This window comes from Aythya fuligula, chromosome 5 (assembly GCF_009819795.1).
Source record: "Aythya fuligula isolate bAytFul2 chromosome 5, bAytFul2.pri, whole genome shotgun sequence".
Taxonomy (NCBI): Eukaryota; Metazoa; Chordata; class Aves; order Anseriformes; family Anatidae; genus Aythya; species Aythya fuligula.
The window spans coordinates 22,094-45,894 of record NC_045563.1 but is presented as its reverse complement, the minus strand read 5'-3'; the positions used below and the strand labels follow the sequence as shown (position 1 = coordinate 45,894).

Sequence of the window (23,801 nt, the reverse complement as noted above, 5' to 3'; positions counted from 1 at the left end):
TGGCTCAGTTTGGGGCGCGGTTGTCACTGCAGTTATTTTCCTACAGCCAATAGAGTAAAATTCCAGTTTGCCTTTTAGAGGTGCTATAAGTGGGTAAAGAGAACAGATGGAAGCGTGTGCCACGTGGGGTAGGCAAGCGGCTGAGGTACAGGAGGGGATGAGAGCATGTGATTTTTTTTCTGGGGATGAAATGGACTCAATTTTGTTGGTGTATAATGTGTTCTGCTCCTAGATTTTTCTTTCAAGGTGAAGAAAAGTTTGAGCTAATTCCAGGTAAGAAAGTTCCAGTTACTTGCTGGGTCGTATTGTCCTTTTAATATTCAAAGCTACAGCAAAAGCGTGGGGATTGTGGCTTCTAGAAACACCCCAGTTTTCTTGTCTGCACTCTGCATGCCGTTGAGCTAAAGCAGACTAAAAAATAAATAAATACAGGAAACACACACACAAAAAACAACAATAACAAAAACAACAACAACAAAAAACCACACCATTGGGTGATGTGTTGTGAACGCAACGATCATTTAATCCCTTTGTTTTCCCAGGTGGTGTGGATGATACTGGTTGCACTGTTGGAGCTTGGATTTGGAGAGGAACAGGTGAGCATAGTTGTATGTTGCATCAGCAGTAGTCAGCGTTGTGGAGAAGGTGGGCATCATGACCGGCATGCTCGTGAATGCTGGTACTCTGTTTTTGCAGCTGATGATGAGCCTGGCAATTGACTAAGATGACGACCAGTGCCTGTGTATTTCTTGAGGCGGAGGGAATTTACCATGCAGCAACCTGAGAGCTAAGTTGGGGGGCACCTGGTATTTGCATATCTGGGGTGGCTAATGGGAGCTGGGAGCCAGAGCAGCGTGGAGCCAGCTGGCTGAAAATACTTGGTGCCGCTGCGAGGGTGGTTCAGGCTGGGTCACGTTCAGGCTGCTTGTGGCCGGGTCACCAGGCTAATAGAAGCAGCGGGATTATTTTGTAGCGTGAGTGCGTGCGCCAGGCAGGACAGTTTCCTTCTGTTCGTCTGTCCTGTAGTGTTGCTTCTGCAATGTCTGTTCTGTGCTTCTCAGGTCTTGATATCCTTCTAGCTTTTTACACTGGACTGACCAGACAGGCGACTTGGTAGCGGTGCTGAAGGGCCTCAGTGCTTGTTTTGTCATCGTGGCTCTGATCCGAGCACTTCTTGTCTTGCAGTCGCTGCTTGAAGTGCAGTTCTGTTTCAGGTCTCGTGCGTCATATTCGGTTTGAGATCGCATCTGTTTCCATCCTCGCTCTTGTGGAAGTCATCTGGGCCGCATCAGGAGCTCTTGCTTGGGAATTGATTTCCTAAGCGTCGTCTTATGTGATTAAGGAGGTATTGGGGAGGCAAGGACAGTCCCCAGACAAGGACTGTGTATCTCGAAACAAGACACCGGAACTCACGATAAGGAAGCGGCAGACGGACAGAGAAACAAATGTAAGGACTATAAATCTCAAAACTGGACGTTGGAATTCATTATAAAGACACAACAAAGGGAAGAATTAGCAACAGCCAGCTCTTGCGATTAAGAAACATGCCAACTCAGCGGATTCCTGACCAAAGGTGAAAAGTACAATGTGAGGAAGACTCGGGGTCTTCCTCCCAAAGACCCCTGCCCACGTCCCAAAGGCCCCTGCCCACAGTTCTTGGGAGGCTCTACTCAGGCGCAAGGTGCCAAAAGGCTAATTAGCATGAGAAGCGAGGGAAGGCGGGGGTAGGCAATGAATATGTATAGGCGCCGGTAGAATATTGATAGATTGATTGTATAAATTCAAGACTGCTTTCTGCTTTGGGTATGCACGATAGGTGGAGAGATCCCCCCGTGCATCCAGCGCTGCAATAAAGAATATACCGCTTAAAGGAATTTCGGCTTCAATCTTTGAATCATATGGGGTTTTCAGTCCCCATCCTTCTGGTCTCTTGTCTTGAAGGAAGGCTTTTTAGGCCTCCATCACCCCAGTTCTGGCAGTGTCTTCCAGTCGCGTGTCGTGACATTTGAGTCTCTCCTTGGGTCTGGTGCAGAGCACCTGTTGTGACTTGCTGTTGCCATAGGGCTTCCCTCCGGGGGTCACTTTTTCTTGCGCCTTGTGTTGTGTGTTTTGTTTGTAGTGTTTGTGGCGTGGCTGTGTGTGTATGTGTTTGGTCTGGAGCTGTCCTGCCTGGCAGTTAGTGATGACAGCTAACGTGGCAGTGCATGGGTGTGCTAATACATTGTCCGGACTGTGTTGGTGAAGACATCTGGTCTGCCTCTGCGCACGTACTGAAGGGCAGCAGGCACAGTCATCTCTGTGGTGTTTGTCAGATGTGCGTGTGGGGGGGAAGAGTTGAGCTGCTTGTGAGCAGCTGCTCGCATAGTGCTTGAACGGTGTGCTTGAGGAGGAGGTCTGTGGAATCTTGAAAGCTTACAGATAAGGGGTTTTTGAAACTTTTATTTTGATTTCTCTCCTGTCCCCAGTAGAGTGTAAACCTTTGGAGGAACCTGTCGCAGGAAAGAGCTCCTTCCGGAACTGTTCAGCGCTCCGTAGGCAGCTCGGTGACTGGCTTGGTCTACTTCTGAGGTGTGCTGAGGTATGGGGGCTGCTGTTTTGAAATGATAATATTGTAAACGGGGTCCCTTTGTGTTGTTGAGGGATGGGTGCTAATGCTGGCAGCTGAATGATTATCTTGTGACCGTTTTCATTTGTTAAAGCTGAAACACAGTGTACAACGCGGGACTTGACCGGAGCTGCTTTTGGCAAGGTGAGCGATGAACAGATGTAGCAGGTACTTTAGGGGTGCAGTTGTCACTGCAGTTACTTAACTGCACAAAGTACAGTAAAAATCCTGTTTATATTTCAGGGGTGTTGTAGCTGGCCTAAGAGAGCAGATGGAAGCATCTGCCTCGAGGGCAGGTGAGGGAGCAGAGGTTAGGGAGCAGATGAGAGTAACTGTCCCAGCTGTGCTGTGGCTTTGGATGCTGCTTCAGCCTATGCTTTTCTTTTTGTTTCACAGGTGTGTCGCACAGGCTCAGAGGGGCCAAGCTGCACTCTGAAGAGCAGCACGGGAAGGGCGGGCTGTTTGTGAGCTGGATTGGAGCAGAACTGCCAAGTAGCACGAGGTGACTGCGAAGGGTCTTGCTTTGCAGGTGCCATGGCAGGCTCTCCACAGAAGCGGTTGAGGATTTGAGAAGAGGTTGCAGATCATCGAGGAGCGACACGTGCAGGGAGGGCTTGAAAACGGTATGGCTGCTTTCTCTTCTGTTTATCAGGTGTCCCAGGCGACGTGGGCTGTGATGTTAGCCTTTAGGATCGGAACAAAGCAGGTGCTGATGGCGGTCTTCTTCGGTAGGCAAAGAGGTGCCCGAAGCCCCCTCCTGTGCAGCCTGAGCACGCCTCGCTGAGGATGAAGCTTGCTTTCCAGCAGTTCTGGAAACTGTGTTGAGGCTGAAATGCTGCGTCTGTGTTCGGGTTGGGGTTGCACCTTGGTGAGTGTAGGGATGGGTTTTAAGTGGGTGCAGCGGAGGGCCCGGCCCCAGTGTCCTGTAGTGTGTTTTGACCCATCAGCATAGCCTTTTGGTTCTCAGATAGCCTGCTGAAGTAAGTGATTTTTGCTGCGAGTTGATTAAGGAGGTATTGGGGAGGCAAGGACAATCCCCAGACATGGACTGTATATCTCGAAACAAGACACTGAAACTCATGATAAGGAAGCGGCAGACGGACAGAGAAACAAACGTAAGGACTATAAATCTCAAAACTGGACATTGGAATTCATTATAAAGATACAACAAACGGAAGAATTGGCAACAACCAGCTCTCGCAATTAAGAAACATGCCAATTCAGCAGATTCTTGACCAAAGGTGAAAAGTACACTGTGAGGAAGACTCGGGGTCTTCCTCCCAGAGACCCCTGCCCATGTCCCAAAGACCCCTGCCCACAATTCTTGGAAGGCTCTACGCAGGCGCAAGGTGCCAAAAGGCTAATTAGCATAAGAAGCGAGGGAAGGCGGGGATAGGTAATGCATATGTATAGGTGCTTGTAGAATATTGATAGATTGATTGTATAAATTCAAGACTGCTTTCCGCTTTAGGTATGCACGATAGGTGGAGAGATCCCCCGTGCATCCAGCGCTGCAATAAAGAATATACCACTTAAAGGAATTTCGGCTTCGATCTTTGAATCAGAGTGGAACGGAATTGATTTTGTTGGCGTATAATCTGTTCTGCTCCTAGATTTTTCTTTCTGCGTAAATAAAAGTTTGAGCTAATTCGAGCTGAAAAAGCTTCAGTTACTTGCTTGGTTGTGTTGTCCTTTCAATATTCAAAGCTGCAGCGAAAGCATGGGGATTGTTGCTTCTAGAAACACCCCAGTTCTCCTGTCTGCCCTCTGCATGCTGTTGAGCTAAGCCTTATAAATAAGTAAATAAACCACAGCTGCTGCTCCTCCTCTTTCTACTTTCATGTGCTTTGCCCCTCCCCTTTCCCAGGTGATCGGGTTTGGGTGCTGGGTGGGACCAAAAGGTATATGAGCCCCAAGTATGCCGTCAGAGAGCTCCTTCTGCCTGGGCTGCTCTTTGGGGGTAAGTGCTTTGTTTTTCCTTCAGTCAGTTGCCGGGTTCTCTAGGCAGGCTGGAGTCTATGGATTTCTGGAATTCTAAGGGCTTGGAATTCACTTCATAGAGGGATATTTAGCAGAGGTTGCTGGCTCGCTTTTTTTTTGGGATGGTGGGATGATACGCTCCTGTGTTTGATCTGTATTTTAATCTCTAGATGAATCAACCCACTTGTGTAACTCTCCAGAGGACTAAAACCAGCTTGATGACGTGCTACAAGAGGCTTGACCGCGTTGGTGCAGTATTACCAAGAGACTGAGCAGGGTCACCTTTTTCATCTGCAAAGGGTATGTCTGTCATTACCCCTGCCGGGGCTGCTATGCATTCATGGCCTTGTGGCATTTGTGGACTTCAGCTTGTTTGTTTGTTTTTTTTTTTTTTATTTGTCTGGCTCTGGTCTCTGTGTTTGAGTCCTCTGCATGTGCCGCACTGTTTGCGTATCCATTGTGGATGTGACCTTCTCTCTTTGTTTCTTGTAGCTCAGGGCGTAGGCACGGAAGCTTGAACGAAGCATGAGGGTGAGTGGACAGCAGTGGGGGCCCCGAGTTGCTCGGTGGACTGTGTGAGTCTGCTTCAGCTGTCGGGCCGGCTTTGCAAGTGCCTTGCGACAGCAGAGTACGTCTCCTGCCACGTTTCTGACACGTGCCAGACGTCAGCGGTTCCAGGGTTCCAGTTCCTGAAATGCTGGAGATGCTCGGAGCACGAGAGGGGCTGGGGGAGAGGGGACAGGGGAGAGGGGGGCGGCTGCGGCTGCGGCGGCGGGGGGGGGCAGAGAGGGCAGCAGGAGGAGGTGCCGTTGCGTGCGCGTGGCCGACGCCCCTCTGGATTGGCTGGAGTGCTCCGTCCCGAGGCATGCTGGGAGCTGTAGTTCTGCGCTGCCGGGCGGCCACGTGGGCTCCGGGCTGCGCGGCCGGGCCGGGGCCGGGCCGTGCGCGCCGGGAGGCGCAGGTTGCCGCTGGCGGCGAGCGCGGTTGCCGGCGGTGAGGCGAGCGAGAGCCTCCGGGGGTGCCTCCTCGGAGCGTCGGGCCGGGAGGGGCGGGGGGTGTTGAGGCCGGGCGCGGGTCCTCGCTGCGCTTGATCGTTGGGCTGCGCCGCGCCGCGCCTCGGAGGCTTTCCTCTCCCTGCGTCCTGACAGCCGGCTCTCTCCTTGTGCTGCGGTTCACCGGGGCAGAAGCAGCTCCCCGCCGCTAGGACCCCTGCGGGGTTTGTTGCCGAGCGAAGGTGGCGCACCGGGTAAAGCGAGGAAAGCCGCAGCTGGCGTGCTGCGGTCGCAGGGTTCTCAGGAGAGAGAGCAGCCCGTCCGTCCCGACTGCCCAGGTAAGTCGCAGCGACCTCGGGGTGGAATCAAGGCGTGCTCGTAAGCTTCCTGCAGCCCCGGCTCCAAGGCTTCATTGAATTTGCGGAAGCGCGAGCTGCTCGGCGCTGGGAAGCGCAAAGGGAAGGAAGGCACGTAGTGCCTGCCGAGTCGTAGTAGCCTCTTAGACCTAGAATGAACTGGCCTGTCAGGCTCTGTCTGTTGCTCAGTCTTTGGTACGAGAGGCTAAACTTTGTCCCGCCTCAGCTTTCGGAGTTGTCCTAGGAATAGACCGGTGCTTGCGGGGCTTTCCAGGACGCTGGTTGCGGTCAGTGAGGACAGACGTGAGAGGCAATTTCTGTCTGTCTGTCTATTGGTTATGTCCCAAGAGTTTTGCTTGAACTGTGTGCAATAAAGGAGGCCTTGGGCCTGTACTGAGCAGCGAGAGAGAGCAAAACTCTGCGTAAGCACTGGCCGTGGCAACGTTGCTTGGGAGTTGAGCGGCTGGGGGTCTTTCCAGAGGTGGGGGGTCTTCCCAGCGGAACTCGGTACGCAGGCAGAAACGTGACCTTCGAGGTCTTTGTTTGTCTTGCGCTGCAGCTGTGGTATTTGCCCCATAACTGTATGGAGTTGCTGAATTCTAGAGGGGATGATGATAGAGACGTCCCTGGTTCAGCCTTTTTTTGCCGCAGTCCTTGCAGAAGTTGTGGAAAAATGAGTAGTATCCTTCTCTTTAAGTTCACCTTTTAAAGAGTTCTTCCTGCAGACTCCTGTCTCCGTGGTTTAGGTACGTGATTTGTGTGAAACAGAGCCAGGCTTTCCTGTTAACGAGTGCCCTGATTGAAATTCCCTGTTGTTGGAGAACAAGAACCATCGGTGGTGCTTGGCAGTTTAAAACCTCTTGGCTTACGCAAAGGCTAACTTGCCAAAGCGAATGGGAAGTAGCCTAAAGTTCAGTAAATGCGCTGAATAGAAAAGGCCGTCTTCTTGACGGGAAAAGAGCTTTGCAGAACGTGAGCTTTGTTTCCCGTAGGGCTCCCTGCTTGCCCACCTGTTCAGCGATTACTGCAGGCTTTGACTGGTCCCCTCAGGCCCAATATCGCACACGTGCTGTGCTGCAGACGGTGCCTTAGCTTCCTTGCCGTCTCGTGCTGCGTTACTTGTACCTGCGGAAAACTTACTTCAGTGTCACAGAAACCCCGTGGGAAGCGTTCCCGACTCACGCCGGTAGGACCATCCCGTCGCGGCTGGTAAAATCCAGGAGCAGGACGATGCTTGGAAGAACGTCACCTATGGAGGAGAAGACAACAGTCTCCTTCCTGTTAGGCAACAGGTTTCCAAGACTGGTTTCCCCACCCCCCTGTGCGTTTTGAAGGAGGCAGTCCCTAAGCTGATGCAATCCAACTATCCAGCTGCATCTAAGATGCTGGTTGTTACTTCCATAAGCTATAAAGGAACTTAGTGTGTTCTGTGTTTTTAGGTCGAGGCTTGTGTGCGTGAGTTTGGCTTGTCGCGATGGCCGGTGTAGATGATCGCTCACGTGCCCCAAAGCTCCTTGTGCTGATGCTGGATCTGCCCCACGGTAAAGGACCGCATGCTGTGTGTTCAGCTTTTCTTCTGATTAAGGAGGTATTGGGGAGGCATTGGGGAGGCAAGGACAATCCCCAGACATGGACTGTATATCTCGAAACAAGACACTGAAACTCATGATAAGAAAGCGGCAGACGGACAGAGAAACAAACGTAAGGACTATAAATCTCAAAACTGGACATTGGAATTCATTATAAAGATACAACAAACGGAAGGATTGGCAACAACCAGCTCTCGCAATTAAGAAACCTGCCAATTCAGCAGATTCCTGACCAAAGGTGAAAAGTACACTGTGAGGAAGACTCGGGGTCTTCCTCCCAAAGACCCCTGCCCACGTCCCAAAGACCCCTGCCCACAATTCTTGGAAGGCTCTACGCAGGCGCAAGGTGCCAAAAGGCTAATTAGCATAAGAAGCGAGGGAAGGCGGGGATAGGTAATGCATATGTATAGGTGCTTGTAGAATATTGATAGATTGATTGTATAAATTCAAGACTGCTTTCCGCTTTAGGTATGCACGATAGGTGGAGAGATCCCCCGTGCATCCAGCGCTGCAATAAAGAATATACCACTTAAAGGAATTTCGGCTTCGATCTTTGAATCAATCTGGCACCCCAGATGGGACGACCTCTCTGCCGGACCGCAGGACCCGCTGGGAACAGGACTCCCTAGGGTACCCCCGGGATTTCCCGGAGGGACTCCTCGACTCACCGGATCACTGCGGAGGCAGACAAGGACCCCATCATTGTAAGTGAGTATATTCTTTATTCTGGTTTGGTTTTCTGGTAGACCGGTCATCTGGGACTGTCCAGTAAGTCGGAAGGTGACTTCTGCAGGACAGTATTTGGTATATACTTTGTGGTTAGTACCACAAGTATATCTGGGGACCTTGGGGTCCATCTGTATCTGGAACTGTCTGTAAGTCAGAAGGTGATCTTCTGCGAGGCAGTGTTTGGTATATACTTTGTGGTAAGCACCATAAGTATATTTGGGGACCTTAAGGAAGGAGCTCGCTTTAAGGTCCATCTGGAATTGTGTTGTCTATTTCGGTTTTCTGACTCATGGAGTATGGTATTTAACTCTGGTTATTGTTACTGCGATTTTGGCTATTTTCCTGGTGGTAATAGTAGGTTCGTGGCATTGTTGTAAGAAAGATATCGTTACGGTGTTACACAGTTTGGTTTTCTGACTTATCGCATGTGGAATTTGACTCTGACTATTGTTATTGTGATTTTGGCAATATTGCTGGTAATAGTAGTTTTGTGACATCTCTACTGAAAGATATTGCGTGCCCGTATTTTTGTGAGTGATACGTTTTGTGATACGCTTTTGTAAGTAACATGTGTATTCTGAAAGTGTAAACTGGAAAATGGGGGGGCAAACAAGCAGTGAAATTTTAAAGAAAAGTGTGTTAGGATGTGTTTTAAGTCACTGGAAGGATATCGGAGGATCTGCCGGTGGAAGCGTGAACAGGAAAACATTGATAAAATATCGTAACCAGTGGTGGCCGCTTTATAAGCTGGAATGTGGAGAAAAGTGGCCCCTAAATGGAACTTTAAACTATAATATTTTGCTACAGTTAACGTTGTTTTTTGAGAAGCAGAACAGGATGAAATGTATACTGATGTTTCAGCATCTTGGTGGGAAAAGGTACAGAATTAAGTTGGCCCCTGACTGAGCCTTTGATGATGGCATTAGAGAAGTACAGGCTGGAGAAAGATAAAGGAAGTGTTAAAAGGGTTGTTGAAAGTGTTAAAGGTGTTTGAAGTTGAATGAGCAGGGAAAGAGGATGTAGGAATGTTAATAGTTCTGCCTCTGCCCGAGGCAGAGATCTTAAAATCACGGGTGTTAGCCCTTTAGGGCAAAGGGACCATGATGGGTCCCAGAGAGTTGTCACAGAAACAGAAAAGCAGTTAATTCTTAAAACAACCTGAGTTCATGTGCGAGCTCAGATTGCCGATGGGACCGCTCAGGGAACTGTGGACAATTGCATTCCCCTGACCGACCCCCACTAAGACCCGAATCATCCTGAAAATTATGAACGGTTAAGTAAATACTAAAACCTGGATGAATTGGGAATTGAGAATATGCTTCCAACAAGGTCTAAAAGAAACCCCTATGGAATTTTTGGACCAACTCTGAAATGTAATGAAAATAAATAAATAAATAAAACAAAACGGTTTGGACCTGGCTTCGGAGGACAAATTGACTAGCCTTTTCCTAGGGTAATCGACCCCTGATTTCAACAGGAATAATGGGGACTTGGGGAATCTACCCTAGCGGATCCTCCACTGGTTATAATGAAGCTAGGGAAGGAATGGAAGTGAAATTTCTTATTGATATGGGGCAACATACTCAGTTCTAAATCAAGCATTAATGCCTTCACAGAATTATTATGTTAGGGTAAAAGGTGTGTCGTGGTTTAACCCGGCCGGCAGCTAAACACCACACAGCCGTGTGCTCACCCTCCCCCTCCCTCTCTGGGACGGGGGAGAGAAATGGAAAGTGAAGTCCGTGAGTTGAGATGAAGACAGTTTAATAAGACAAAATAATATTAATAATAATAATAATAATAATAATAATACAATGATGATAATAGTACCACTACTAATAATATGTACAAACAAGTGATGCACAATGCAATTGCTCACCACCCGCTGACCGATGCCCAGCCTAACCCCGAGCAGTCCGGCCCCCTCCCCCGGCTAGCCACCCCTATATATTGTTTAGCATGATGTCAGATGCTATGGAATACCCCTTTGGCTAGTTTGGGTCACCTGTCCTGGGTCTGTCCCCTCCCAGCTCTTACTGCACCCCCAGCCTGCCTGTTGGCAGGACAGAGCAAGAAGCTGAGATGTCCTTGGCTTGGTATAAGCACTGCTCTTTAACAATTAACACATCGGGGTGTTATCAGCACTCTTCTCATCCTAAGCCAAAACACAGCATTCTACCAGCTACTAGGAAGAAAATTAACTCTGTTCTAACTGAAACCAGGACAAGGTGTAACCGAAAAGGCTTATTTTTGTGAACCTTTGAAGTACAAGTTACGGAAAAAATGGGGCATACACAGATTTTTATATATGCCTAGCTCCTCATGGGCACTCTTAGGTAGAGATTTATTAGAGCAAGTAGGAGCAGAAATTGTTTTTGAAAAAGGGAAAATGGAATTAAGAATAGGAGAAGAACAACTAACAAATGTGTTAAGCTTGGCACTAATACAAACTGACCCTAAAAGTGAAATACCTTTAGAGATCACAGATCAAGTATGTCCAGGAGTGTGGGCTACTGAAGTCCCTGGAAGAGCTAAAAATGTGACCTTAATAATTATTAAATTAAAGCCAGGACAGAAACCCGTTAAGGTTAAGTAATATCCTTTGAGGATAGAAGATAGGAAAGGAATTAAAGAGATAATTAATAATTTTTTACAGTATGGATTATTGATTGAATGCGAATCAGAATAAAATACACCCATATTGCCAATTAAAAAGGCAGATGAAAAAGCTATAGGCTAGTTCAGGATTTGAGGGCCATAAATAAAATCACTGAGGATATACATCCAGTAGTGGCAAACCCTTATACTTTGCTGACTAAATTAAAGAATAGTCAAGTCTGGTTTACCGTACTGGATTTAAAAGACGCCTTCTTCTGCCTAGGCTTAGCCACAGAAAGCCAAAACCTATTCGCCTTTGAATGGGAAAATCCCGATTCAGGCAGAAAGACGCAGCTTACGTAGACATTACTACCTCAAGGATTCAAGAATAGCCCCACTATTTTTGGAAACCAATTAGCAAGGAAACTCGAAACATGGATGCCTCCGGACACTGAAGGTGCTTTGTTACAATATGTACATGATCTCTTAATAGCTACTGAGACTAAAGGGAGTTGTATTCAATGGACTATAAGTCGTCTTAATTTTCTGGGTTTAAATGGATATCAAGTCTCTTGACAGAAAGTCCAGCTGGCTCAACAAAGTGTGACCTATCTGGGATTTGAAATTTCGGAAGGACAACGAGAACTAGGAACTGAACATAAGGAAGTCATTTGCCAGACTCCAGAACCTCAAATGGTAAAGGAGCTACAAACCTTTTTAAGAATGACAGGTTGGTGTCGCCTTTGGATTTATAATTATGGACTATTGGTAAAGCCTCTATGTGAATTGATAAAGATTAACCAGTCAAAGTTAGTCTGGACTGGAGAAGCACAAAAAGTCTTTAAACAACTTAAACAAGAATTGATGATTTTGAAATATCGAGCAATATTGGTAGAACAGGACAACGTGGAAATTGTGATAACTAATATTGTGAATCTAGCCTCTTTTCTTAGTGATGCTCCAGCACAACCTGTGATTCACGATTGTTTAGAAACTATAGAGACTGTGTATTCCAGCCGACCAGACCTTAAGGAGGAGCCCATGGAAGATGCGGAAGAAACTTGGTTCACGGATGGGAGCAGTTTTGTTATGCAAAGACAACGTAAAGCTGGATATGCTATAACAACTACTCAGCAGGTAATTGAGTCTAAGCCTTTACCCCCTGGAACATCAGCTCAAAAGGCGGAGATAGTCGCACTCACGAGAGCATTGGAACTGGCAGCTGGAAAAAGGGTAAATATTTGGACAGATTCTAAATATGCATTCGGTGTGGTACATGCTCATGGAGCAATTTGGAAAGAACATGGATTGCTGACCGCTCAGTGAAAACACAAAGTATGCTGAAGAAATTTTAAAATTGTTAGAGGCTGTAAAACAACCAGAAAAGGTAGCTATCATGCATTGTCAGGGACACCAAAAGGGGAACACCGATTTTGAAATTGGAAATCGATTGGCAGAGGCTAAGCAGGCAGCTGAAATAACTGAGGTGAAGGCATTGTCTTTGATACCAGACGGTAAAATCCAAACTATATCCAAATTATACAAAAGAAGACTTAAAATTAATTGAAGATTTGAAAGGTAAAATGAAACCAGATGGATGAGTATATTTAAAAGATAACCACATAGTAATACCCTCTAGTTTGACATGGCCCATAGTTCTTACAGAACACAATAAAACGCATTGGGGAGCTGGCACACTGCATAAGAGCCTGAGTCAGACATCAGTGGGACGATATGATAAAACAAGTAACTCAACAATGTAGCATTTGTTTATACAATAACCCCAATACCAAGAATAGAATAAAGTTTGGAATAATCGGTAAAGGAAATTATTCGGGGCAACAGTGGCAAATTGATTTTTCAGAACTCCCTAGAAAAGGGGGATATCATTATTACTGGTTCTGACTGACACGTTTTCAGGAAGGCCTGAAGCCTTTCCCTGTTGAACAAACAAAGCAAGAGAAGTGGTTAAAGTCTTGTTAAATGAAATAATACCATGCTTTGGGATTCTAGTAGCAATGTCTTCTGATAGAGTTTCACATTTTTGTGCACAAGTGGTAGAACAGATAAGTAAGATTCTAAAGATAGATTGGCAACTGCATACTCCTTATAGACCACAGGCAAGTGGACAGGTAGAAAAAATGAACCATTTAATTAAACAATAAATAGCTAAAATTGGATAAGAAGCTAATTTGTCATGGCCTCAATCCCTCCCTTTAGCATTACTTGGAATTAGAGTTAAACCTAGAATAAAAGGGAATTTGAGTCCCTTCAAAATCTTATATGGAAGGCCATAGCAATTTCTATTTAGTGGAGAGGACCTAATGCAGTTAGGATCAGAATATTTATATGCTTATATAACTGAACTTCAGAAACAATTAAATAAAGTACATAAATTTGTTTTAGGGACCAGGGCTAGAGGGTTGGATCAACCAATCCACCCCTTTAAGCTCGGGGATTATATATATATAAAGACTTTTTCAGGACAACCCCTACAGGAAAAATGGAAGGAAAGTGGACGGAACCATACCAAGTATTACTGACAACACACACCGCCATTAAGATTAAGAAGCAAGCAGCTTGGATCCAGAATTCAAGGGTGAAGAAGGTCCCGGCGAGGATATAGACCACCACTCCAATTGGACCAACAAAATTACGGTTTTCCAGATCCTAATGATTGCAGGGGTGCGGTTCTTGGATTCGGGGTGGGCAACTTGGGATGAGAACTTACACCTGACCTTAATACAAACAATTTCTCAAGTAACTAATAAGACGAACTGTTGGGTATGCACCCATCTGCCACAGCATGGGAATAAGGGTGTATCGTTATTCGGGATTCCCTTGCCTGCAAACTTATCTTGGACTAATTTGTGGGAAGACACATCTTGGGGTCGAAAATATTAAGAAGTTTTGGAACTAGAAGTGAGTAGCTTCATGCCGTTAGAATCCTATTATGTATGTGTACAAAGGTGTAACCCGTCTAAGGGTATAGGAAAACAGCATTGTATAAATACGGATACTACTTATGTGGGAAATCAGACATCTTGTAATTGAACAATTGATATTAGTACGACTAGCGGTTGGGCAAATTCAACCAGCTGGCCAGTACCAGAAGGAAAAGGGTGGTATTGGCTATGCAATGATACAGCCTGTAAGGTCTTGCCCGAGAATTGGAAGGGAACTGGCACTCTTGGAGTGGTAGTCCCCAATATGACAGTACATGATGTAGTGCCTCGAGCCTACTTGAGAAATCATATGCGGAGAATCAGACAAAAAATTAACAATCCATTGATAGAGAGACACACCGCTTTTCATAGTTTTGTTTGATGGTTTATCCCATGGTTAGGAGTGAGTGAATTGGAAAAGGCAATAGTTAATATTTCTGCAATTATAGAGAAGTTAGAAAACAAAACTCTGGATGCTATAAAGGCTCAACAAGAAGAGATATCTAGTTTATCACAGGTAGTATTACAAAATCGGATGGCCCTAGACTTGTTACTGGCCGCTCAAGGGGGAGTCTGTACAGTAATAAACACAAGTTGTTGTGTGTATGTAGATCAGAGTGGAAGGATCTCTACCGACCTGGAAGAAATATGGAAGCAGACAAGGGTCCTACATGAGATCAGTAAAGATGATCTTTCATGGAGTTTTAGTGAAATATGGAATAAGTTAACCTCCTGGTTGCCCAATTTTCAATGGTTGAAACAAGTGTTCATTGCTCTAATCGCATTAGTAGGGTTAGGAATATTTGTGTGCATGTTGTTTAGATGCCTGCTTTGTTGTGTTACTGTAAATAATGAAAGTATCTGATGCAAAAGAATTTGCATGGGAAAAGAAAAGGGGGGATTGATTAAGGAGGTATTGGGGAGGCATTGGGGAGGCAAGGACAATCCCCAGACATGGACTGTATATCTCGAAACAAGACACTGAAACTCATGATAAGGAAGCGGCAGACGGACAGAGAAACAAACGTAAGGACTATAAATCTCAAAACTGGACATTGGAATTCATTATAAAGATACAACAAACGGAAGAATTGGCAACAACCAGCTCTCGCAATTAAGAAACATGCCAATTCAGCAGATTCTTGACCAAAGGTGAAAAGTACACTGTGAGGAAGACTCGGGGTCTTCCTCCCAAAGACCCCTGCCCACGTCCCAAAGACCCCTGCCCACAATTCTTGGAAGGCTCTACGCAGGCGCAAGGTGCCAAAAGGCTAATTAGCATAAGAAGCGAGGGAAGGCGGGGATAGGTAATGCATATGTATAGGTGCTTGTAGAATATTGATAGATTGATTGTATAAATTCAAGACTGCTTTCCGCTTTAGGTATGCACGATAGGTGGAGAGATCCCCCGTGCATCCAGCGCTGCAATAAAGAATATACCACTTAAAGGAATTTCGGCTTCGATCTTTGAATCACTTCCTTACCGTGTCGTCCGTATGTATGTATGTATTTACTTCCCTGAAGGAAAGGGTGGATTTTTCGTGGGTCCCTCTGTGCGCGTCTCGAACCAGGCTGCAGTAAATACGCGTAAGCGAGTAGGCTGCTGCAGCGCGTCCTGGACAGTATCAGGGTGCTACTCTGCTAGCAGTGGAGAGCTGGGTGAAGGTGCCCAGGGTAAGGGCTTGTTCTGCCTCAAGTTGAACAGAAAGTTTCAGGAGTTGAGCATCCCAGGGGATGTTTGTAGGGCTGCTGTTAGACGATAAAGGTTCGGATGGCTGTCGACGAAGGGGATTTTGTTGGTTCTTTTTCGATAGCTGTTCCTGCCAAAGATCGCGTCGGTCACAAAAGGTAGTAGTAACCTTGCGGTTTCTATGTTCTGTAGCGTTTGTACTAAAATACACTGGCAGATGAATAAATGAGCAGGTACAAATACACGTGACTGTGCAGTTTCTTCTGTGTTTTATCTTTCAAAGCACGTTGTTGCTGAGCGCCTGAGCTTTTTGCTCGCGTTACCGAGGAAAGGAATGGCAGTGCTTCTTCCCCCCTCATCTCTCTTTTTTCCCCCCCACCCCCCCCCCCCCCCCCCCCCTTCTTCCTCGATGACAGGGACTCGAAATGTTTTCCTCGGATGTCCACGTGAAAAACGAAATAAATAAATAAATGCTGATGGTGAAGACACTGACAGAATTGGGTGACATTTTCAAGGTAGAGGAGGGGCGAAGAATGTGGAAATTCCTGGTACATTAGTGGTGCTCTGTTAACAAAACTGACGTATACGCCACTTGCTGTTCCTTATTTTTTGGTTTGGTTTTCCTTTCAGTAGTCTCCCCGAAGGCTTTTGCGGACACACGGTGTATCTTTTCTGTTCTTCCAGTATTCGTTTGTCAGGAAAGACGACCATGCAATCCGGGGGCTGTGGACAACCATCTACCAGGTGGTTGTTGCAGCCTCCATCGGTCATGTTATTTGTGCTTTTAGCTCGCCCTCTCCTATATCTTGAGTTGAATTTTTTTTTTTTTTTGGCAACGCTATGTTTGCAGTGATAGCATTGCTGCCGAGGTATTTTTGACTAAAAATGATCTTAACTGTAGTAGTGAATTCACAGAGTGTGGCTTTGTGTAACGACTCCCGCGATCACAACTTTTTTTTTTTTTTTTTTTTTTCCTTTGTCACAGATAGGAGGAAAGCTCTTTCCAGAGAGATGGAAAGAAAGTTGTTTCAGAATACGTTCAGAATGTCTGAAGTTGTTTTGGAATTTTTTGTTTTGTTTTGTTTTTTTTTTAGTAGTTAACGGTAGTACAGCCCACAGAGCAATTTCTTTGTGCGTGAGAACTCGCGGGTTAACTGAAAGTTACTTGTTTTATTATAAAACTAGGATTTGAAGCCACGGGCATTCAGAAATGCATATGATATGTCTTGTCACAGTCTTCTAGATCAGCTAACCGGAATGAGAACCAATCTTCTGAAAACACGCAGGGATATCGTGGGGCAGGATGAAGGTAAATGGACACATTTATTAATATTCTGGTACAGCTATTTAATTCACCTAAGTGTAGTGTTTCTGTCCTCGGTGTGGGAGAGGAAGTAGACTTTGCATCGTTTCTTGGGTCAGTCGTCCTTCCCTAGATTCCGAAGGAAAAGAATGAAATTTCTGCCTTCTGTCACAAAACATGTTGTGCGTGCTTGGAATTTGAAAATTAAGTTTCATGGGTGAGCTTTCCTGTGCAACAGGATGCAGTAGATGTTCTTATAGTGATGGTGAAAGGAAAGAGGGGCTTTATTTGCCTTTTGCTTTTCCTTTGTTTTGTAGAGGGAGGAAATAGTGATTTCTAGATCTTAAATGCTAACACTGGAAATGGAAGCATGCGAGGCTTGTATTTCCTTAGTCTTAAGGTAGACTAAATTTAGATACCTTGTTCTGCTGCAGACTGCCTTCACGGCGTTCCTGTTGCTCAAAGGGGAAATCATCAGGAGTAGTTGAAAATGATGCCTTCACCCCTTCGGGAGATTGATCCAGATCAACCAAAAAGGCTTCTTCATACACTTGGCAGTCTGTTCAAACAGGATGAGAAGGTAGGAGAAGTCTTGCTATCTGCTGTATCACTATTTGAAAAGTAACTGAATTGTAACACGGAGGCAAATACTCTGGTAGTGAATTGACGAAGCAATTGTTTTTTACTTATATTAAAAAAAAAAAAAAAGTCTTTTCAGGGTACGATGATAGATGAAGCAGATAAATTTGTTGCTGGGCCTCAGAATAAGATCAAGCGTCCTGGAGAGCCCAATACTCCAGCATCACTAAAGAGAGAAGGCGTAGCACGTCGCCGCTATTGCGACGGCCACAGTCACTGTTGTGACAAACCATGTTGGTGGGAAAGGGCCACCCTGTGCTGCTGGATCTCCGTCACCATATCTGAACCTCAAAGGCATGCCAACAAATAAAAGTATGTTGGAGTTGTTGTAGTACAGGAACTTGTGTGGTCATAAATGGACATAGTGTGCAGGAAAAAAAAAAAAGGTCTCCGTGCTTTCTGTGTTAATTCAAAAGGACACGTAAGTTTTTTAGAGTTAATTGGGACTGAATTTCTTTGGTCGGCTTAGACAAACAGGCTGTTGCTATAGGTAACGAAGTCCTGAATGAGCAATAATTTGGAACTGTTTCTAAAAAGTGCTGAAACCTTTCACCACGATGGTTTGGCGGTAGCAAGGATTTCATTTCAGCTTTTAATTCTCATTTGTGTATTCTATAGTGGGGAAGGGAGAAGTGGGGAAGGAAAGTGTGTAAAAAAAAAAAAAAAAAAATTTTAAATTTCTCACAAATAGTAATTTACCCACCTGTTGCAGCAGAGTCGAAAGAAAAATTTGCTGGAACTGGGGGAAGGAGGGGAAACTTTAGTTTACTTTAGTCACTGAAATGGGAATACAGCAAATAACTTCACGACAGTCATATGAGACGGTAGCAGCCCAAAAGGAGGTATTCCTGTGGTTGCGTCAAAGGGTGAATAAAACTACTGAAGTGATCTGACAGTGCTGAGTAACTCTCTCCACAGTACTTTCAACAAGAAGGGATGCAGAATAACGTCCTTCTGTGTTTTTTGATCCTGCAGTTATATGCACTACTAAGCTCCTTCTTAATTTTCAGACACTGGTATCAGTACTGTCCAAGATGGTAATGGAGAGAAGAAAGCAGAAAACTGTCAGTTGCTGGAAAAGCAAATTGATGGCTTGTCTGTGCAAATGGCTTCTTCGGTTCCAGCTGTTAAGGGAGAGGATGAAATGTCACCTGGTGACTTAGACTCTCTATATGATGAGTTCAATTGCTTAAATGATGCAAAGATGGCTTGGATCGTAAACCTGGTACCAATGCACTTGTTCGAGGGCCTCTAAATTACGGCGTGGCTGGAGATGACCAAAAACGAGTGATGGAGTCTACTTCTGAATCTGTGCCAAATTGATTTAAAATAACACCTACAATGTTGGAGGGAAGCGATGCTGGTATTAAAATCAGAGTGGTGAAAGAGGTTCGCAAACGTGGAAGAAGTAAGTTCTTTATTAGTGTATTAAAAATAGGCTAGGGGTACAGCAGACTTTTTCTTGAAATGAGGATCTGTTTTGAAAATAAAACCTCAGATTTGGAATGATTTTTGATTACTCGTGCACAAGTAGTGGAAGAACAAGAAAGTAAGTACATGTATTCACAGTCCAACTTTATATCCTCACCGTCCTTACTGCAGCACTCTTAAGCAGGCTTAGTCACAGCACCATTCGTGTTTTCATAGTTGGTTCAGAGAAGAAAACACAGAAACCAATGAAAAAATACTGTTGTTTCACATCTAAGGTGTCCGGTTCATTCTTTTGCGCTACTTTTTTTTTTTTTTTTTGTTAAACTTTATACGAGACAATCGTGCTCATGCTCCACATAGATCGGTCATCTTGTAAAGAGTAGTTATCTTAAACCTCTGCTTTCAAAAATGACAGCTCTAGGTTGAAACATGGCTCGGTATCCCTTTGTTTCTATTAACTGCTGATCATGGCAGCGTGTTCGTGGAGATGCAAGGCTTCTCTGCTGATTAAACCTAGTCTGCATTTTCCAAGGGCAGGTGTTTCTAGATACTGCTCTTTTAGGAGAACAAAATTCAGCGTTACATTTGAATATCAGCTAATCGATATCACTTCAAATTATTGGTATGCTGGCTTTTTTTTCTTACGTGCATTACTGTATGCAGAAATGGGAAACTCTAGGCTTTGTTGTTTTTCCTTTGGCTGTTGAGATTTACTGAAAATGCATTTACAAGATCTGTTTCTAATATCTGTTTGGATCTCTTCTTTAAGATCGTGAAAAAAATCTTCTCTCTTCTTGAGGAGGTACGTACAAGGACGGATGGAAACTCAGAAGTATTTCATTGAATTTGCTATAAGGGAAGGAGCAAGGTTTGTATAGATACGAATGATTCGGAGTTAAACGCTAACGTTGTTCATGATAGCAAATCTCAGTCTTTTCCAAAACAAGTGTTTTGTTTTGACATACTTAAATTATTACAGTTTCAGCGGTCAAACTGCCGTTGTATTTTCTGAAGTAAATGGTCGTTACCTAGAGCTGAAGTGTGAAATAGAAAGATACGGGTGGTTATGGAAGAAAGACCCAGAATTTGCGTGGGTTGGGGAAAGGTGGCTGTATCAAATTAAATTTGCCATTCTGATGTCAGAAATGAGGGAAGCTCTTCCATGCTGGAAACAGAGAGCCTCTGCTAATACTGTTTGTCGTGGCAAAATAATACTGAGTTATTTAACTGCTGTTTTTGGAAGAAGAAATGAAATTACTTCCCTAGGTTTAAAAATCGTGTCTTAATACAGCACTTAGAGAGAACGCTAGAGGAGCTAGAGTTCAACAGCCTACCCAACAGAGTTAATCAGGTGAACGGTAGATAATAGTGTACCAGCCAGAGGAATACGGACCGGGAATGAGTTTGCTGTGCCGTGGAAGAGGACGTAGCTGTTGCCCTCGCCATCCTGGCGGTCAAGTGATCTTACTGTCAGAGTCCGAGAAGAAGCAGCAGAGCTTTAACTTTACGAACCTCTATCGGCAGAAGCTGGGCTGTAACCTTAAGGACGTGCTATGAAAGGTGTGGCTTTTTTCCTGTGGAGGGTGCTCTTTGCTCAACAGGCTGAAAAAAATAACCATTGCTGCCCCTCCTGCAGGTGGTGAGAACTTACTCACTTGAATACTGTCATTAGCCGTTTTACGTGCAATAGGCAGTGGATCGCACTAAAATGGGGCACTGTCAAATGCACACAGTGTCTGCATTGTGGAGAGATCCCATCTGTTTTGTGTCCCCCCCCCCCCCCCCTTCAATAAAAAAACAAACAAACAAACAAAACTCCCAGAAACACCTGCACTGGTAGTATTGCATGTTGCCAGCACAGAGACGAGGGCCTTGTTCCCGAGAACTGCTAGCCATGCCTTTAAACTTGAGATTCAGCGTAGATCGAGAGTAAAGAAACTGCTGTTGTGTTAATGAAAGCTAAAGACAGCCCTGTGACTGTTACCACTTGGTGGTTACTAAACAATCTACCTCAGACTCTCTTCTGTTTTTATCTGCAGACATTATGAAAGCGCACCTGAGGCTTCCCAGGTCCCTGACTTCAGTTCTCTTTCATCCCGTGAGGAGGACGGAGATTCTTCAGGTGGCCTTGCCTTGGCACACGCTGTGCTTTGGAAGCACTAAAAAGAAATGCTTTTAAAAGTGTGCATTTATTTTAATGTTCATACAAAAGAGATTGGTTTTGAACAGTGTTGTTACCGGATCACTAATTTGATATTTTAACTGTATACATTTTTTAGAACATAGGTGGGTGTGTGTGTGTGTGTGTGTATATATATATATAAAAAAAAAAAAATAAACCGTTTTATTAATTCTCGTTAAGTGCTGATCTGAGGAGTCTGTAATGGGCAGCGCTGAATTCCTCGAATTGTCTGTCACCAACAGACCGCTAATATTTTTTGTGAAACCAGTCTGCATATCCTGAAACCCCACTTCTGGTAATAGCTGCGGAATGTGTTTGTTACTTACCTCCCGGTAGCACGTACCCTGGAGCACCTGCCTCATCAGTCAGCTCAGCCTGTACAGGGCGTACATTTTTGCTCCAAGGCTAAAGTGTTAAAGACACCAAGTTCCAGCTTACCAAATCCTTGGTTACCCGAGTTAATATCCTCCCTTCCGTTCCTCTTACTCTTTTGTTCAAAGGTAATGTTGTGAATCACAGAAAATGCAACGAAGACTGGAGCACCTGCACGTAATTAATATTTTCCTTTTAAACGGTAATATGCCAGTGGTAAGTGGCTCTTCAGATAATTTTATTTTCGGTTGTTCTCATTTAAAAACAGTCTCCTGCTCCTTTAACAGCTTTCTTTTAAAAGACAGGTTGAAGTTGTGCTGGCGTTAAGAAGCTCTTTACAAGGTACTGGGGCTGTCCTGAGGATTCCACTTGACCAGCCAGCAGAAGAGGCAGGGAAACATACTTACGTTGATGGCCTGAACTTCTCTTCCCATTACTCTTTTTAGTACTAGCCAGCGTGTGAGACATCTTTTCCTTCTCCTGTGAAGCAGTGGGCTGGTCTTTCTGGAAGAGGTTGTTTGACCATTGGAATTACACCAGTGAGATTCAAGAAGGTGATATAGTATAAACTCACTTTAGGATAGAATAAAGCTTGTGGTTTGATATTGTATAAACTTACTTTAGGATAGAATAGAACTTGTGATTAAAAGTTAGCAAGGACAAAGTAAACAACATCTTGTTATCTGTAGACCTTCTGTTACGTTTAAGCATTTTGTTATTTGAAAACACCCCATTATCCGTTAACACTCAGTCAGGCTAAGACTTGAGATAACTTGAGTCAACTGTCTGTTATGTCTTGTTAACTGAGACATCCTGTTATCCGCCGACCCCCCAGTTAAACCGAAAGACAACTCAGCATTTTTACAGCCTGGAAAACAACTGATTAAGAAAGTGCATTACGAGGAAGACCTACGGCCTTCCTCCCAAAGACCACTGCCCACATCCTGGAGACCCTGGCCCACAAATTCTTGGAAGGCTTTGCGCAAGCGCAAGGACTGATAAGCTGATTAGCATACGAAGCGAGGGTAGGCGGGGTTAGGTAATGAATATGTATAGGTGCTGATTGAATATTCATTGTTTCGCTGTATAAATACGAGATAGTTTGTCACTTCAAACATGCACGATAGGCGGAAGGATCCCCCGTGCATCCAGCGCTGCAATAAAGAATATACCACTTAAGGAAATTCGGATTTGATCTTTAAATCAATTTGGCACCCCAGATGGGACAACCTCTCTGCCGGTCCGCAGGACCCGCTGGGGACAGGACTTCCTAGGGTACCCCCGGGATTTCCCGGAGGGACTCCTCGACTCACCGGATCACTGCGGAGGCAGACAAGGACCCCATCATTGTAAGTGAGTATATTCTTTATTCTGGTTTGGTTTTCTGGTAGACCGGTCGTCTGGAACTGTCCGATAAGTCGGAAGGTGATCTTCTGCAGGACAGTGTTTGGTATATACTTTGTGGATAATACCACAAGTATATCTGGGGACCTTGATGTCCATCTGGATCTGGAACTGTCTGTAAGTCGGAAGGTGATCTTCTGCAAGGCAGTATTTGGTATATACTTTGTGGTAAGAACCATAAGTATATTTGGGGACCTTAAGGAAAGAGCTCGCTTTAAGGTCCATCTGGAATTGTGTTGCCTATTTTGGTTTTCTGACTCATGGATTGTGTTATTTAACTCTGGTTATTGTTACTGCGATTTTGGCTATTTTCTTGGTGATAATAATAAGTTTTGTGACGTTGTTATAAGAAAGATATCGTTACAGTGTTACATATTTCGGTTTTCTGACCTATGGCATGTGGAATTTGACTCTGATTATTGTTATTGTGACTTTGGCAATATCTCCTGGTAATAATAGTAGTTTTGTGACATTGCTATTGAAAGATACCTGCGTGCCCACATTTTTGTAAGTGATACATATATTCTGAAATTGTGAATTAGAAAATGGGGGGGCGAGAAAGCAGTGAAATTCCTAAGAAAAGTGCATTGGGCTGTATTTTAAGTCATTGGAAAGATATAGGAGGGGTCCCGGGTGGAGGTGAAAATAAGAAAACTCTGATAAAATATTGTAATCAGTGGTGGCCTCTTTACAAATTAGAAGAAGGAGAAAAATGGCCCAGAAATGGGACTTTGAATTATAACACTCTATTGCAATTAATGTTATTTTTAAGGAGGGAAGGAAAGTGGGATGAAGTCTCATATGCGGATATGTTTTTTACTCTGAGAAACCACACAGAATGGCAGAAGGAGTGTGGCATTAATCTGGCTCCACAAGACCCTTTAATCTTATCAATTGAAAAGGATATGAGGAGGAATGGAGCGGGGAAGATAAGGAGGTGTTGTTCGGCATGTAGCATTGGGCAGAGATGTTTAAAATTAAATGAG

The 23,801-nt window shown here is 44.7% G+C and overlaps 1 pseudogene; it reads left to right on the top strand.

Annotated features, from left to right (window-relative positions):
* The first annotated feature begins 246 nt into the window (after nucleotides 1–246).
* On the top strand, nucleotides 247–19,729 carry LOC116489345 (annotated as a pseudogene).
* Nucleotides 19,730–23,801: the final 4,072 nt, after the last annotated feature.